At 48.7% G+C, this 14,165-nt stretch overlaps 1 long non-coding RNA gene across 5 annotated transcripts in view; it reads right to left on the reverse strand.

Annotated features, from left to right (window-relative positions):
* Positions 1-14,165, reverse strand: part of LOC111168492 (uncharacterized) — a 254,501-nt gene that overhangs the window by 38,639 nt on the left and 201,697 nt on the right. For all 5 annotated transcript variants that reach the window (XR_016388086.1, XR_016388083.1, XR_016388084.1 and 2 more), the window contains one exon: positions 1-14,165. This exon is cut by the window's left edge; it is cut by the window's right edge. This is a non-coding gene — a long non-coding RNA (uncharacterized LOC111168492).

The following is a 14,165-nucleotide window of genomic DNA, read 5'->3' on the forward strand; positions in this document are numbered from 1 at the left end:
GTACTTAATATTAAAGAAAACAGACAGGGCTCCATGGAGAGGGTAACCAGTGCTAGCTATTGCAGTAGAGGAACCCCCAAATCTCAGTGGCTCAACCCAACAGAGGTTCATCTTGCTCCCTTCATAGAATGATGACAACTCTGGCAGCTGTCCTGCATGGTCCTCCTACAGTCGGTGACTCAGGGACCCAGGCTACTTCTACTTTACAACCCCTGAATCTTGGAGACCTTAACTGCCAGCTATAAAACAGAAAAGAAAAGAAAAGAGCGTGGGTGGAGAAGGCTCGCCTGCTCTTAACTGCCTTTGACCACAGGGGGCACCTCACTTCTGCTCACTTTCCATCTGCAGGAATTAGGGCTATGACCTCTCCTAGATGCGTGGGATCTGGGGAAATGGCAGGTGCCCTGGAAAAAGAAGTGGCTCCATAAAAACACAGCATTGCCTCTGCCACACAAATGTTTTCTAGACTGTAGGAGGATTTGACTCATTTATAAACAGAGGAAAAGGAACTGGCGGAGAGGGAGGTATGAAGACAGAAGAGGGCAGGTGAGGCCTGGCGAAGGGCTCTGGCTGGAAGAGAGCAAGGTCCCCTCTGAGATTGGAAGATGAGAGAAGGGCTGGGACCATTTCAGCAGCATACATGCATGGAGATTAAGAGCTCAGACTCTATAACCAGACTTCCCAGATGAAAATGCTCCCTCACTATTTGCCAGCTAAGTGGCCTTGGGTGAGTTACTTAACTTCTCTGTGCCTCAGTCTTATTATCTGTAAGGTGAGAACAGGACTACAATCTGTACCACAGCTGTATGGATTAAATACGTTAAAGAGAGCTGGGTAGAGTACTAGACATATAATAATAATTCAAGAAATATCCTAGACTCTTACATTTATTTGTAATATATGTACATATATGTTTTTACACAAATGAGTGTACACACCACGAGTTCCCTGAAACGACTGTTTCCACTCCAGGCCACACGCAGTCCCTTATCAGAATGCTTGTGTAGCATTCCATTGCACACAACCACCGTCATTTATTCAAGCAGTCCCCTACTACTGAGTACGTAGTGGTTTCCAGTCCCTTACTGCTACTAATAATATAAACAACGCTGCAGTGAACATTCCAGTACTCTCGTCTTTGAGCACACGTGAAAGTCTACCTGTTCTAGAAGTGGTCCGTTGTGCTCAAAAGCACACGTGTTTTCATTTAGAGTCCCACTCCTCCAAACTGTCCTCCATGATGTGGAGGACAATTGTGTGTCCTCCCTAACTCCTCCTGGGAGCCTGGAACGAGGGTGCCAGCTTCCTATGTGACAGATGTCTGTTTAAGGAGTAAGCAGGACTGTTTTATATATCTGGCACCATAAAGTCTATGAAAATCTTAGAGATGTGGAAACATACACACACATACACACACACACACACACACACACACACACACTCCAAATTAAGGAAAGAATACTGCAAACTCAAAATGAATAAATATTTAATTCAATGGCCCCCAAACAGAGAGGCAGTCCTGCAGGGAGATAAAGAGTAAAGGCTGTGACAGGCAGCGGCTCTCTTGCTGTCCTCTGCCCCACACTGTGTGACCCGGGGAAGCTGCTTAAGCTGTGTGAACCTGAACTGCTTCCTCTGTAAGATGGAAACACAGGCAATTCCTACCACGTGGACTCCTTCTAAGGATTAAAAGATAACACATATACATATAAGTACCTAGGAACATGCCTGATACATAAGAGGTCCCCAATCATGTCACTTACTAATGCCCCATGTCAAGAAGGCACCCACAATTCATCTCATTATTATTTATAAATTATATATATATGTGAACTGCGGGGTGCAGGTGCATTGAATATCATGAGATGTTGAGGTGGAGATCCCCAAGCAGGAAGAGAGCCCAGGGCCCTGAAATGGCCACGTGAGAAAGAAACAAGCTCGTGAAGATGGAGAGGAGGAGTTGACGGGGAAGTGAGAAAACTCATGTCCTGTGTCTCTTGCTGAATGTTCTCATTTAAAATAAGGGTGGGGACCAAAGCAACAAGGGCATGGAGAGAGGCTTCCATCTGCGGAGACATACATGTAGGGAGCTCAAGGGCATGGCTGGTGCTCCCAGTGCCACTGAGTCCCACGTGGAGAAAGGCACTGTGTTTCAGTCTCCATCAGCTCTTCTATAACTCCATGTTGTCTGTGTGTCCCTGACTTACATTTGATTCCTACTGCTCTGTGCCTGTCCCTCTACAAACAAGCTCCTTGAGGGCAGTGATTTCTGCTCGTTTAATTCACTGGCGTGTCCTGAGTCTTAGGAGCGCTTGGCACATAGAAGGCTCTTAATAAACATTTGTTAACTGTGATTGAATGAAACAGGAAGTTTCATTGGGGGGCTAATATGTCTCTAACAACCTCTAACGCCTTCTAATCTTCCTTTTTTGAAACAAGAGACAGGAGTTCTCAGGCTCAGAATCTTCTGTGGCAAGAATTTAATAACACCTTGCTTTGGTTTCTTTGTATTGACGATGGTCACCTGTCATGGTGGCCACGGGGCTGCACACAACATAGCTGGTCATAGTCTAGCTCTCCTTTCCCTCGTGACGCTTGGTGTGATGGCAGCCCCAGCACATTTTGAAGGTAGCCAGGCCAGTTGACTTGCTTTGGCCAATGAGATGGGACCGGAGGTGACAGGTGTCCCTCTCAGGCAGGTCTTGAAGAGACAGTGCATGGTTTACAACATGGCCTTCCTTGCCTCAGCGGTGGTGGGAGCAGACCATGGGGTTGGCGTCAGCCTGCATCTCTGGGTGACAGTGAGGGGCAGAGCTCCCCTGCTGACCACCTTTGCATGTGTATATAATGAGAGGAAGTGCCTTGTTGTAGTCAGCTACTGAATTTTGAGGTCTTTTTTGGCCCAGTATGACCCAGCCTGGTCTGTCTGGTATCAATTCCGCTGAAGGACAGGAAATGCCCTTGGAGTGGCCAGCGGGGAGGAGGCACGGATACAGGAGCCCTGGACTCCAGTTTCCTCCATGGGCATGGCTCCTGCAGGGTCGCCCTGTCTCTTCAGGTGCCCCAGGAGGCGTCTGGCCACCACATGAACTCAGAGGAGAGAAAAGAAGAAAGCCAGGGTGGCCCAGGGTGCCTCCTGACAGAGGATAGAGAAGGTCCAGCTGAGGGTGAGACTCTTAAGGGCAGGGACCCTGGCACAGTCAACCTCTGTTAACCCTCCCTGAGTGTCTAAAGTGGAGCCTTGCCCATAACATCTTCCTGGTAAAGTTTGGGGGATAGATGGATTAATTTTAAGCAAGAAGGCTAACGGAATGTTTAACTTCGGGGGCCCTGAAAATGGACAAACCTGGGCTCAAAACCTAGCTCCACAACGACCTGCACATGTGACCTCGAACATGCCCCTTCAGCAATCTGAGATACAGTTTCCTTATCTCAAAAATGGGGATGCCCAATGTTCATAGCAACGCTGTTTACAATAGCCAAGACATGGAAGCAACCTAAGTGCCCATCAACAGAGGAATGGATAAAGATGTACACACACACACGCACACACACACACACACACACACACACTGATCTATTACTCAGGCATAAAAAAGAATGAATTAATGCCATTTGCAGCAACATGGATGCAACTAGAGATTATCATACTAAGTGAAGTAAGTCAGACAGAGAAAGACAAATACCATCTGAGATCATTCACGTGTGGAATCTAATTTACAAAAAATGATACACATGAACTTATTTACAAAACAGAAACAGACTTACAGATATCAAACTTATGGTTACCCAGGGGGAAACGTGGTGGGGAGAGATAAACCAGGAGCTTGAGATGAACACACACACGCTACTATATATAAGATAGACAACCAAGAAAGACCTACTGTGTAAGACAGGGAACTCTACTCAATATTCTGTGATAACCTATATGAGAAAAGAACCTAAAAAAGAATGAATACATGTGTATGTGTAACCGAATCACTGTGCTGTACAACCGAAACTAATACAACATTGTAAATCAACTATACTCCAATAATATTAAAATATTTAAAAAAGAAATATTTTTCAAAGCTATAGAGAAATAAATAGACATAGAGATAACGATTTACTTAGCTGATAAAAATGGGGATGACAGTAACATCTATTCATGAGATGATAATGAGAGTTACATGAAGTAACATGTGCAGATCGCTTCACTTAATACCAGATGTGGGGGAGCAAAGGCCGGCTCTGCAGCCAGACACAGGTTTTAGTCCTAATCTGGTCACCCAGGTCAGTTATTTCTTCTTTGAAGCCCCTTCATTGCTAAATGGAAATAATGCTCTCAGCCTGGACATAAAGCACCTATGGCGGTGCCAGGGCGGTCAGCGCTTTCCCCGATCACTCTTCCCGGGGGAATCCCATGGCATCCCAGCGGTCTCAGAACCAGGATGCCTGCAACACCCACCAGGGCCCGGATTCCAGCTCCCACTTCTTCAAAGTAGCAGCTCGTTAGGACAAATGAAGCCGTGTAGGGGTGTTAATAGGGGGTAATGGGTTAATTTGTTACCTTTCCTGGGGTCAAATTTAGAACTTCTCTGTCACTGAGCGGGTCTCATGGTTTTGCTAAGGTCCTGTCAAAAGGCTGGTGTGGCGGGACAGGGTCGTTAATGGTGATCCATCTCTCGGGGCTGTTGGGACGAGGCTGACCGTGATCCTTTCTTTTTTGCAATGGCCCTCGGTGCAGCTGTCCTAGAGATATTGGCACTCACAGCTGGACAGCGAGCTCAGGGCTGGAGAGTTCAGAGTGGGTGTGAGAGGCTCTCAGACCCAGAGAACTTACTCTTTGCTTCTACAGCTCTCCACCCCTAGCCCCAGCTGGAACCTCTTACCAACAGATCCTTTACAAGCTGTTATCAGTCTGATACCCAGATGTCCTGTCTTCCCCACATCTGGAAGTGGCTCTCTTTTCCAATAACATTTATCAAGCACCTACTATATACCCATGCACAGCACTTTCCCAAATGCCATTATATTCAGCCCTTCCAGGAACACTGTGAGTTATACATACGGCGTCAACCCCATTTCCCAAACAAAGCATTGAGTTTTGGAGATAATTAAATGAATTGCCCCAAATCAAGGGGACGATGATGTATGTTATCCAGGCCCAAAATCCAGTTCATCTTCTACCTCATTACCTTGCTGCTCCGATGGCGCAGAAAGTAAAGAAAACCTGCAAGGGTGACAAACTAAATGTTCAACAAGAGCTTCGGGAAGAGAGGGGGGCGGGCTGTGACGGATGGGATCTCGGACACTGTCTGATGGTGATGGGAAGGGCGGTGCCGCTGAACAGACCTCTCCAGGGATGCTGCCCAAACTCGCCATGTGGAGGGGTTTGGAAGCTGCTCAGCAGGCCTGAACCATCACAGCATGAGAGCTCCTCTCCGGAAAAGAAAACATCCGTTGCCCTTGACAAGTGCAAGTGACACCCTAGAAAATGGTATTATCAAGCCCTAGAGCCCAACCCAGTAATTTCAGGGGAAATCAGTAGTTTCCCCATGGAACTGGGTGAGGTGCTGGGTGAGGACCTGGCCACCCATCCTGGGTTGCAATAGGCCATGGAGGCTGAAAGGGCTGGGCCCTGCTCTGTTGCTCTGCTCTCCTTCTGAGGGGCACAGGAGGGTTCCCTGTGCACGCAGCACTGGGGGGTTGGGAGTGGGGGCCCAGTCACTGTTCATTGTGGTCACCCCAGCCTCCCCCTGTCCAGCTCAGTGCTGTGCCCGGTTCAGGACCCCTTAGCAGCTCTCCTGGAAGGTTGCAGCTGTACACCTAGCTTCTCTCCCAGCCTCCTTTTCTCCCACCTTCCCCTGCAAAGTTAGAGGATGCAGAGCCATGCGACGTGAGAAATTTTTGAAGAATGACCCTGGAGCTATTTGGCCTGCAAAAGAGAAGACTTGTGGGGTATAATGCCACTCTCAAGTCTCTGACAAAGGGGCAAACAGACTCTATGTGATCCTGGGAGGCAACACCAACATTTATGGGCCAAGTATCAGGGATGCGGTGGAGGATGTGCTGGAATGAGAGGTTTCAGGTCTCCCTGAGTAGCACTGAGACTGCCCCATTGCACTGCGCTTCCTTTCCACCTGTGAAGATTCGCTGGCACAGGGATGGTGGTAACTTTCCTATTAAACCCAGCAGCTTGGAGGGAGGTGTCAGGGAAGATGGAGGCCACATCAGGGTTTGGAGGAAAGGAGTGCTATGATCCATTCACAAGGGCTGGGGATGTGAGGGGACCTGTGCTCGGCACTTGCTATCTCTGGCCTGGCACTGCTCTATGCACTGGAGAATTCTCAAAAATGGTGCATGAAATGGAATGGCTTTGCCTTGGATGTGCTGAGCTGCATCCAACCATGACAGTACATCTTCTGATGCAAACTGCCGGGGCCCTGAGACCCCTCTCCTACAGGTGGGCTGGGAGCAAACTGGGAGCCTGCAGGGGGTCAAGTTACATGGTCTCCAGCCACGCAGGAGGATGTAAAACCCACATGTGTGCATATGACTGTCATCTATCTGGAGAGAAATGCTCACAGGCTCCCAGATAGAATCTGAGCGTAGTTTATTCATGTCAGTTGACTTCAGGTACGTGAAGTACAGAGTGCCTTTAGACAAGCCCAGAATAATTAGAAGACAGAGGAAGGACGTGGATTTTGGCATCTGACTCACCTAATTTTAAGTCCCAGTTTTGCCATATCTTGCAAGTGTGCCCTCTGTCACCCTCAAGACTCTCATCTGTCCATGGGGCCCAGTGAAAGAATCTCCTACACAGGTTGATGTGGTGATTACACGAGGTGACACAGGGAAATCAGTTTGCCCAGGGCCTGGTTCATGTCAGGCTTCACAAATGGTCGCTATGCTAATTAATATAGTTTTAATAAAATGCAGTCCCCTGGGAGGCTGATTGAGTGGAAGGATGGTAATAATTTGTAATCAGCCTGTCAGCAGTGTCTATGCAAGTGGCTACCTTCTGAAGAGTTCCAAATCACCTATTTCACGGAGCCATTGAGACATCCTTCCTACAAACGTGATGGCACTCTTGGGCTAAACCAAACTTCTCTCCAGAGGGGGAAGCAGTACACATCTCCTAATCACCTGCTCTGGACCAGGCACTCTCCCTTCCAGCCTCTCGTTAAGCCTGTCGAGGGCTGAGATGGAAGTGTTATCATCTCTGTGTTGCTGGTGAGAGGACACAGTGCTTTCCCTGGGACTCCAGAGCTGGTAAGGGGCATGGCAGGGGTGCAAACCCAGTTTGCTTGATTCTCCATCCAAATCACTTCCCATGACCCACAGTTGCTTCTAGAGAGAACCAGGGTGCCCCTGAGTCCAGGCTGTGCCCCAGAATCACCCCAGAATCTTAATCGGGGTGGTTTCCCCACTAGTCTCAGTCCCATAGATGGGGCCGACCGGGGATCCCCATCCCTTGCACGTGGCGGCTTTTCTCGCTGAGCACCAGAGCTGCTGGGAGTGGGTGAGCGGGGAAGGCAGCTTTGAAGTCCTCCCTCATGCTGAGCTGCAGAAAGCACTTGCTGTCTTATGCAGAGGGCTGTTGAGGATATCAAAGGGAAGATGGGATGTTAAATTTTGAGTGATCAGTGTTTAATAATCAGAGTTGTAAGCTGTCATGAGTGATGCTCCAGGAGGGATTCTGCGTGAATTACAGGGTTTGCAATGCAATGTCTGGGGGAGGATCAGCCCTCCAGAGTCCCCGAGTGGAAGCTCTGGTGCAGGGCCCACACCCCACCATTCATGGACGTGTCTTGGGGGCTTGACCAGAGCGTGGGCATGATTAGGGAAGAAAGGGTGAGGATACAGCCTCCCTCTGCCCCAGGAGTACCCCTTCCTGCACTGATCCATTCATCCAGCAGATGTTTTCAGGGTAACTAGGTACAGATGGAGGTCCACGTGGCCAAAAGAACCTACAGATCTAGCACTTGACAGGAAACATCTATTTGATTTTTCACCAAAACTTCTCTGGAAAATTCCAGCCTTGCCACAAGGCACCAAGGGAAGGGGGGTAAGTGTCACCTCTGTACTGAGGCAAGAGGCAGTGTGGATTCCAGAGACAGTGATGCTGGGATGGAGGTGGCCTCTTACCCTGCAGGTAAGGCCAGGCAATGTACACTGGTTTTCCTTTCCCTTCTGGATATCCTAATATCAAGTGAGTTCTGTCATTTACTCGGATAGCTCAGAAGAGAGGAGAGAGAGACCATATCCCCTTGCCTTGTGACCAGCAGACCCCAGCAGATCCAGGCCCCAGTCGTCCCAGGACCATGAGAAATGTACTGGCCACCGTTGCAGAGAACATAGGCGTGAGTTCCAGGTCCAGGCCTGTTTCCTCTGGAGCTCACACTTTCTCAACAGGGAGGCCATGGACAAGGCCATGCGTGGGGAGGAGCTCTCCTTAAAAGCTTTTTTGGCTGGAGAGCAAGAGACAGGCCGAGGTGGCCCCCTCTTCTTCTGTGGCCAAATTCGGGCATCACAAGAAAAACTAGAGAGGCTCAAGTGAGTACCAGGGGATCCAGCTGAGCCCAGGGTTGTGGAGGGAAGCAATTGGCACGAGGGCAAACCTGGAGCACCAGCCACCTGTGTCAGGCGGGGTTGCTGGACTGCCCGCGGGCGCCCGCCATCTCCTCAGCAAAATGCAATTTCACAACTTTTTGGGGGATAAAAGATTTTATTTACTTCTTTTCCAAAGCTTTGGAATTCTTTCTGAACATCAAATAGCTTCTGGCAAACACATCCTGATGAGTAACACGGAGTGAAATAGAACCAGATGGGCACACACACTCTGGGCTGTGCACTGGAGGAGGAAAGGCAAATCCCATTTGGAATGAGGTCAGGCCCCGGGCCACAGGAAGCCCACTGGGAGGGGTTACAGCCTTCCCCGGGGGCACTCAAGGTCCCCTGGACCTTGCCAGGAGACGGGGCCATGCCGCCTGCTGTCTGCCTTTGCTGGGAAGAGAAATGAGGAGAGGCCCGAGCAGCTGCAGCCTGGGAGTGCCCATCATGTCCCACTGGCAGCGATGGCCGTGAGAGGCCCTGGGGCAGGGACTGGGGTTGCGTGGTGGGGAGTTAGGGTGCCTTGGTGTTACATAGAATCCTATAAAACCTGGTGAGGTGGGCTCAGCTAGCTGCCTAAACAATATCCATCTCCCCTTTCTTTCTTGCAAATGGAACCCCTGAATTCGTTCAAATCAGCTGAAGCACTACATTCAACCAGGGAGACCCTGTGACTCATCTGGCCAATGAAAGCCGCAAGCGTCTGAACGGGATGCCTGGAAAGCTTGCTTTTCTCCTATAGGCACTGTCCCTTCCTCCTTGCCACTTCCTTGATCTCCAGGAACATGGACATGACCCTACACACCAAACATGGTGGACAAGATGGAGAAGCCCAGACTTCAATGGCTTCATGGATCCCCCTTACCTTGGACTCTGGCCCTCTGGACAAAATGTTTAATGAGAAAAATAAACCACTCTTCAATTAAGCAGGTGTTCTTTGGATTCCCCATGACACACAGTCCAAAGCAAATCCCACACCAGAACTGGCAGCTCCAGCACTGTACAGGCTCCCAGGATTTGCTACTCTTTCCTCCTGGAGCTCGACTTCCTCTCCAGCTGCCATGGCGTCTCCCACAAGATATTATACCTCTGCAACCACTGAGGCCTCAGGCCATCCCATTCCTATCCCATCTACGACCTTCGGCCGTGATGTTCCGTCTCACCCCTAGTACCTCTTCCATGCCAAGGTCCTGTCTCTTCAGGCAGAACCAGGATGTTAGATTCATGGATCTTGGATATAAGATGGCAGCCCTCTAGTTTGTTTGGTACTGAGGTGTTTCAACATGGGACTTTCTGAGTTACTATGGGGCACATCCAGGGCAAAGCAGAATGAGTTTGTCACCTTAAGATGTCAGAGCCTCACAGGAACTTGGGGAGCTGGTCCAGTAGTTTTACACATGGACTCTTAGTAGCAGAACCATTCGTAGGACAAAATCTTAGGTGCAGCCCCAGTATATAAAACAGCCAAATGGGACTGCTCTGGGAAAGTCCTGGAGATTCCACCAAGCATTACTAGAAATCGTTGTAGCCTGGAAGGGAAGTGACATGTCCAGTCACCCAGCAAGCTGGAGGCAGAGGCAGAAGTGGCAGCTGTGGTGACTATTGCCCTAGGATCTTGCCTCTCCGAAACCAAGGCTCTGAGATTGAACCTGTGCCTACCCTCTCCTTTCTTCTTGCACTGTCCCCTCCTCCGCTGCACCACCAAGTCTTCGTCATTCATCCACCTGAGTCATCTTTCTCAAAGATGAATCTAATGACGTGTTCTCCCATTTAGAACACTTTTGCTAACTCCGTGTTTCACTCCATGTTACTTCACTTGACAGTCAAGGCCCTAGCCTTCTGGCTCCATCCTCACCCTCAGGCTCATCTTTCACCACTGCTGCCCTCCTGAGGACCCTTTGCCTCTCCATGCTTCACCCTCATGCCACATCCAGTCCCCTGAGGCCCTCTCCTTTCCCTGAGCACTGGGTGGGTGCCCCTTCGTGATCCTGAGCCTATGCACGTGCTGTCTCGCCGCCCCTCTCCTCTCTGCCCTTGTCAGCCTGGCAACCCCTGCCCATCTTGCCTCTTTTTCAAGGCCTAGCTCTTTTGCCATCTCCTCTGTGAAGACTTCCCTGACTGCCTCCTCCCTAGGCCACAATGCCTGGGTCATCTGGTGTTGCAGCACTGGGCCCACTGCCTTTCCCTGTCTGTTTACTTAACTGGTACCAGACCCAGGCTCTGAAAGGGCTGTCATCATTAGGTCCCCAGGGCCAACACACAGTTGGCTTGTAGTCAGTTTGTTGAATGAATGAATGAATGAATCAATCATTCAATGAATGAATGAATGAATGAGTTTCCTCCAAACGGGGTATGTATTATTTTAATTACACAACTGTTGGTGGGAATGTAAACTGGTGCAGCCACTATGGAAAACAGTATGGAAGTTCCCCCAAAAAGCTAAAAATAGAGTTGCCATATGATCCAGCAATCCCACTCCTGGGCATATACCTGGACAAAACTATAATTCAAAAAGATACACGCACCCCTATGTTCACAGCAGCACTACTTACAATAGCCAAAACATGGAAGCCACCTAAATGTCCATTGACAGATGAATGGATAAAGTAGATGTGGTACATATATACAATGGAATACTACTCAGTCATCAAAAAGAATGAAATAATGCCATTTACAGCAACATGGGTTGACCTAGAGATTATTGTACTAGGTGAAGTAAGCCAGAAAGAGAAAGACAAATACCTTATGATATAACTTATATGTGGACTCTAAAATGTGACACAAATGAACTTATTTACGAAACAGAAACAGACTCACAGACATAGAGAACAATTTGTGGCTGCCAAGGGGGAAGGGGGTGGGGGAGGGAAGGATTAGGAGTTTGGGGTTCACAGATGCAAACTATTACATTTAGAATGGATAAACAACAAGGTCCTACTGTACAGCACAGGGAACTATATACAATATCCTCTAATAAACTATAATGAGGAAGAATATATGTATATACATATAACTGAATCACTTTGCTGTACACCAGAAACTAACACAACATTGTAATTCAACTATACTTCAATAAAAATTTTTTTTAAAAAGAACAAAAAACAAAACAAAACAAAAAAGAAAAACCAACAGTAATGCACATTTGTCATGTTTTGTTGGCTGCCCCCCCCGCCCCCCACCTGACACTCTCTCACTAACAGTGGCCTGATTTCCTTCTGGAACTTGCCTCTTCTGCATTGCGTGTGGTCTCGGTGGAGGGGAATTCTAGTCTTCTGCCTCCCATTACAAAAGCCAGCTTTTTACATCTCCTGGTCTACCCTAGGGAGCAGGCACATGTCCTGACATCTCTTCTGGGACTTTGCATCTGGAATGAGTGACACAGGGTGTCAGCCAGGCTTATTGGTTGCTGGCAACAGAATCCAACCTGGTCAGATTGAAGCAGGAAGGGGGATTTATTCAAAAGGAGGTGAGGTGGCCCACAGACTCACTGGGAAGGATGGGAACCAGGCACAGAAACAAAGAGGCCAGACCACAGCTCGCCACAGGCAAACCATCCTCAAGAAGCCAGTGCAGTGAGGACAATGCTGCTGCACCCCTTGCTCGGGCACTGACCAGTGGTGCTCCCGGAAGTGAATTTTGCTGCTGCAGTTGCTGTCCCCAACCTCTTGTCACCAGCAGAGATGTGCCTTGCCCCTGTTCCGTGGCCTTCTTGCTCCTGTATGGGTGGGGGGCTTGGCGGTTGACCAGTCTGGGCAGGAGCCCCCGTTCCCTAGCTGCAAGGGATGCTGGGACCACGCCAATCCATCACTCCCGGTCCACACTGGGAGGCTGACTCTGCCTCTTCCCCTAAAGACCTTTAAGATAGAGAATTTCTCAAGCCTGGGAAGGAGGGGTCATCAGATGATGGACAACCAAAAAGAATGGCAAAAGCCACCGAACCCAGAGACAGAGGAGAAGATTGGAGGTCATTCGTCTCAGCCGTGGCGGCATGTAGACCAGATGTTTCCTGCTACCAGGTGGTGGCTGTGGTTCTTAATCTAGGCCCTCGGGAGAGGCCTGGGCCCCCACCCCTCTCCAAGTCTGCTTCTCTGGGCTCCTGTCACTTCTGTGAGCTCCCGACATCCTGCCAATAAATTCCTTTTTGCTTAAGTTAACCAGTGTTAGTGTCTGCTGGCTGCAGCCAAGCAACGCTAAGTGAAACCACATGTAAACACGAGTCCAAACTGCTTGTAAAACACTAAGGCAGCCTTGATAAGGCCGTAGGCTTCCTGACACCCCCCTGGCCAGCATTCTTCCCCAAGGGAACCACTGGTATGAGCTGGATGTGTGTGTCCCAGAGCTTACTGGTCATGCTTCTATACAAATGTGTGAAGCCCTAGTAAATATTTCCTGGAAATAATGTTCTATCTCATTGTGCCTAAGACATCTCCAATTGTAAGACATGCCATTGTTTTATGTGCTACCAAGAAGGAAGAAAAAGTTGCCAGTGAAACCATGACTCAATGTTAAGATGTATCCATTATAAACCACATCTCAATTGCTGGTTTAAGATGTGGAAAAAAGATGTGTATGTTAGAATAGATGAAATACGGTCATAGCAACAACTAACTTATTTAGCCCTTACCATGGGCCAGGCATTCCCACAAATACTTTGCTCACGTGAACTCAGGTAATCACTTACTCCATTAAATAATTTCTTTCCTTTTTTTTTTTTGGCTACTTTGAGTCTACGTTGCTGCGTGCAAGCTTTCTCTAGCTGTGGCGAGCAGGGGCTACTCTTTGTTGCAGTGCACGGACTTCTCATTGCAGTGGCTTCTCTTGTTGCAGAGCACGGGCTTTAGGCGCGCAGGCTTCAGTAGCTGTGGCACGTGGGCTCTAGAGCGCAGGCTCAGTAGTTGTGGTGCACGGGCTTAGTTGCTGTGCGGCATGTGGGATCTTCCTGGACCAGGGCTCAAACCCGGGTCCCCTGCATTGGCGGGCGGATTCTTAACCACTGTGCCACCAGGAAAGTCCCAACTCCATTCAGTAATTTCTTGAGGTGGAAATATAATTATCCATATTTCACAGATGAGCAAACTGAGGTACAAGAAAGTTAGACTATTGCCTAAGGTTACAAATTTATGAAGTGGCAGAATGATGATTCAGAGAAATTCTGGATTTAGAGATTGCTCTCCTCACCACCAATGTTCAGTGTTCTCTTTGTGAGTGCATGTGTGTGCATGTGTGCGTTGTGTCTGTGCATGACTATATATGCATATGTGTGTGTACGTTGTGTGTCTCTATGTGTGCTTGCGTGCATTGCGTCTGTGCATATATGCATCGTGTGCCTGTGTGTGTCTGTGGGCCTGAGTGTATGTTTGCGTGTACGCATGCACGTGTATTTTTTCACTTCAGGAGGATCATGTTATATGTGCATTCTGCACTGCGCTTTGTTCATTCAGTACTATCCTGGAGACCCTTCTGTCTTGTACCTAAGTTTCTCCTCCGTTCTTTCTAACTGCTGAAATATAGACCCACCATAAGGCCTCTAGACATTCTTGCACTGATAGGCATTAAGACTGTTGCCATTT

This window comes from Delphinapterus leucas, chromosome 16 (genome assembly GCF_059928025.1).
Source record: "Delphinapterus leucas isolate spDelLeu-1000000601 "Yukka" chromosome 16, BTC_Dleu_Yukka2, whole genome shotgun sequence".
NCBI lineage: Eukaryota > Metazoa > Chordata > Mammalia > Artiodactyla > Monodontidae > Delphinapterus > Delphinapterus leucas.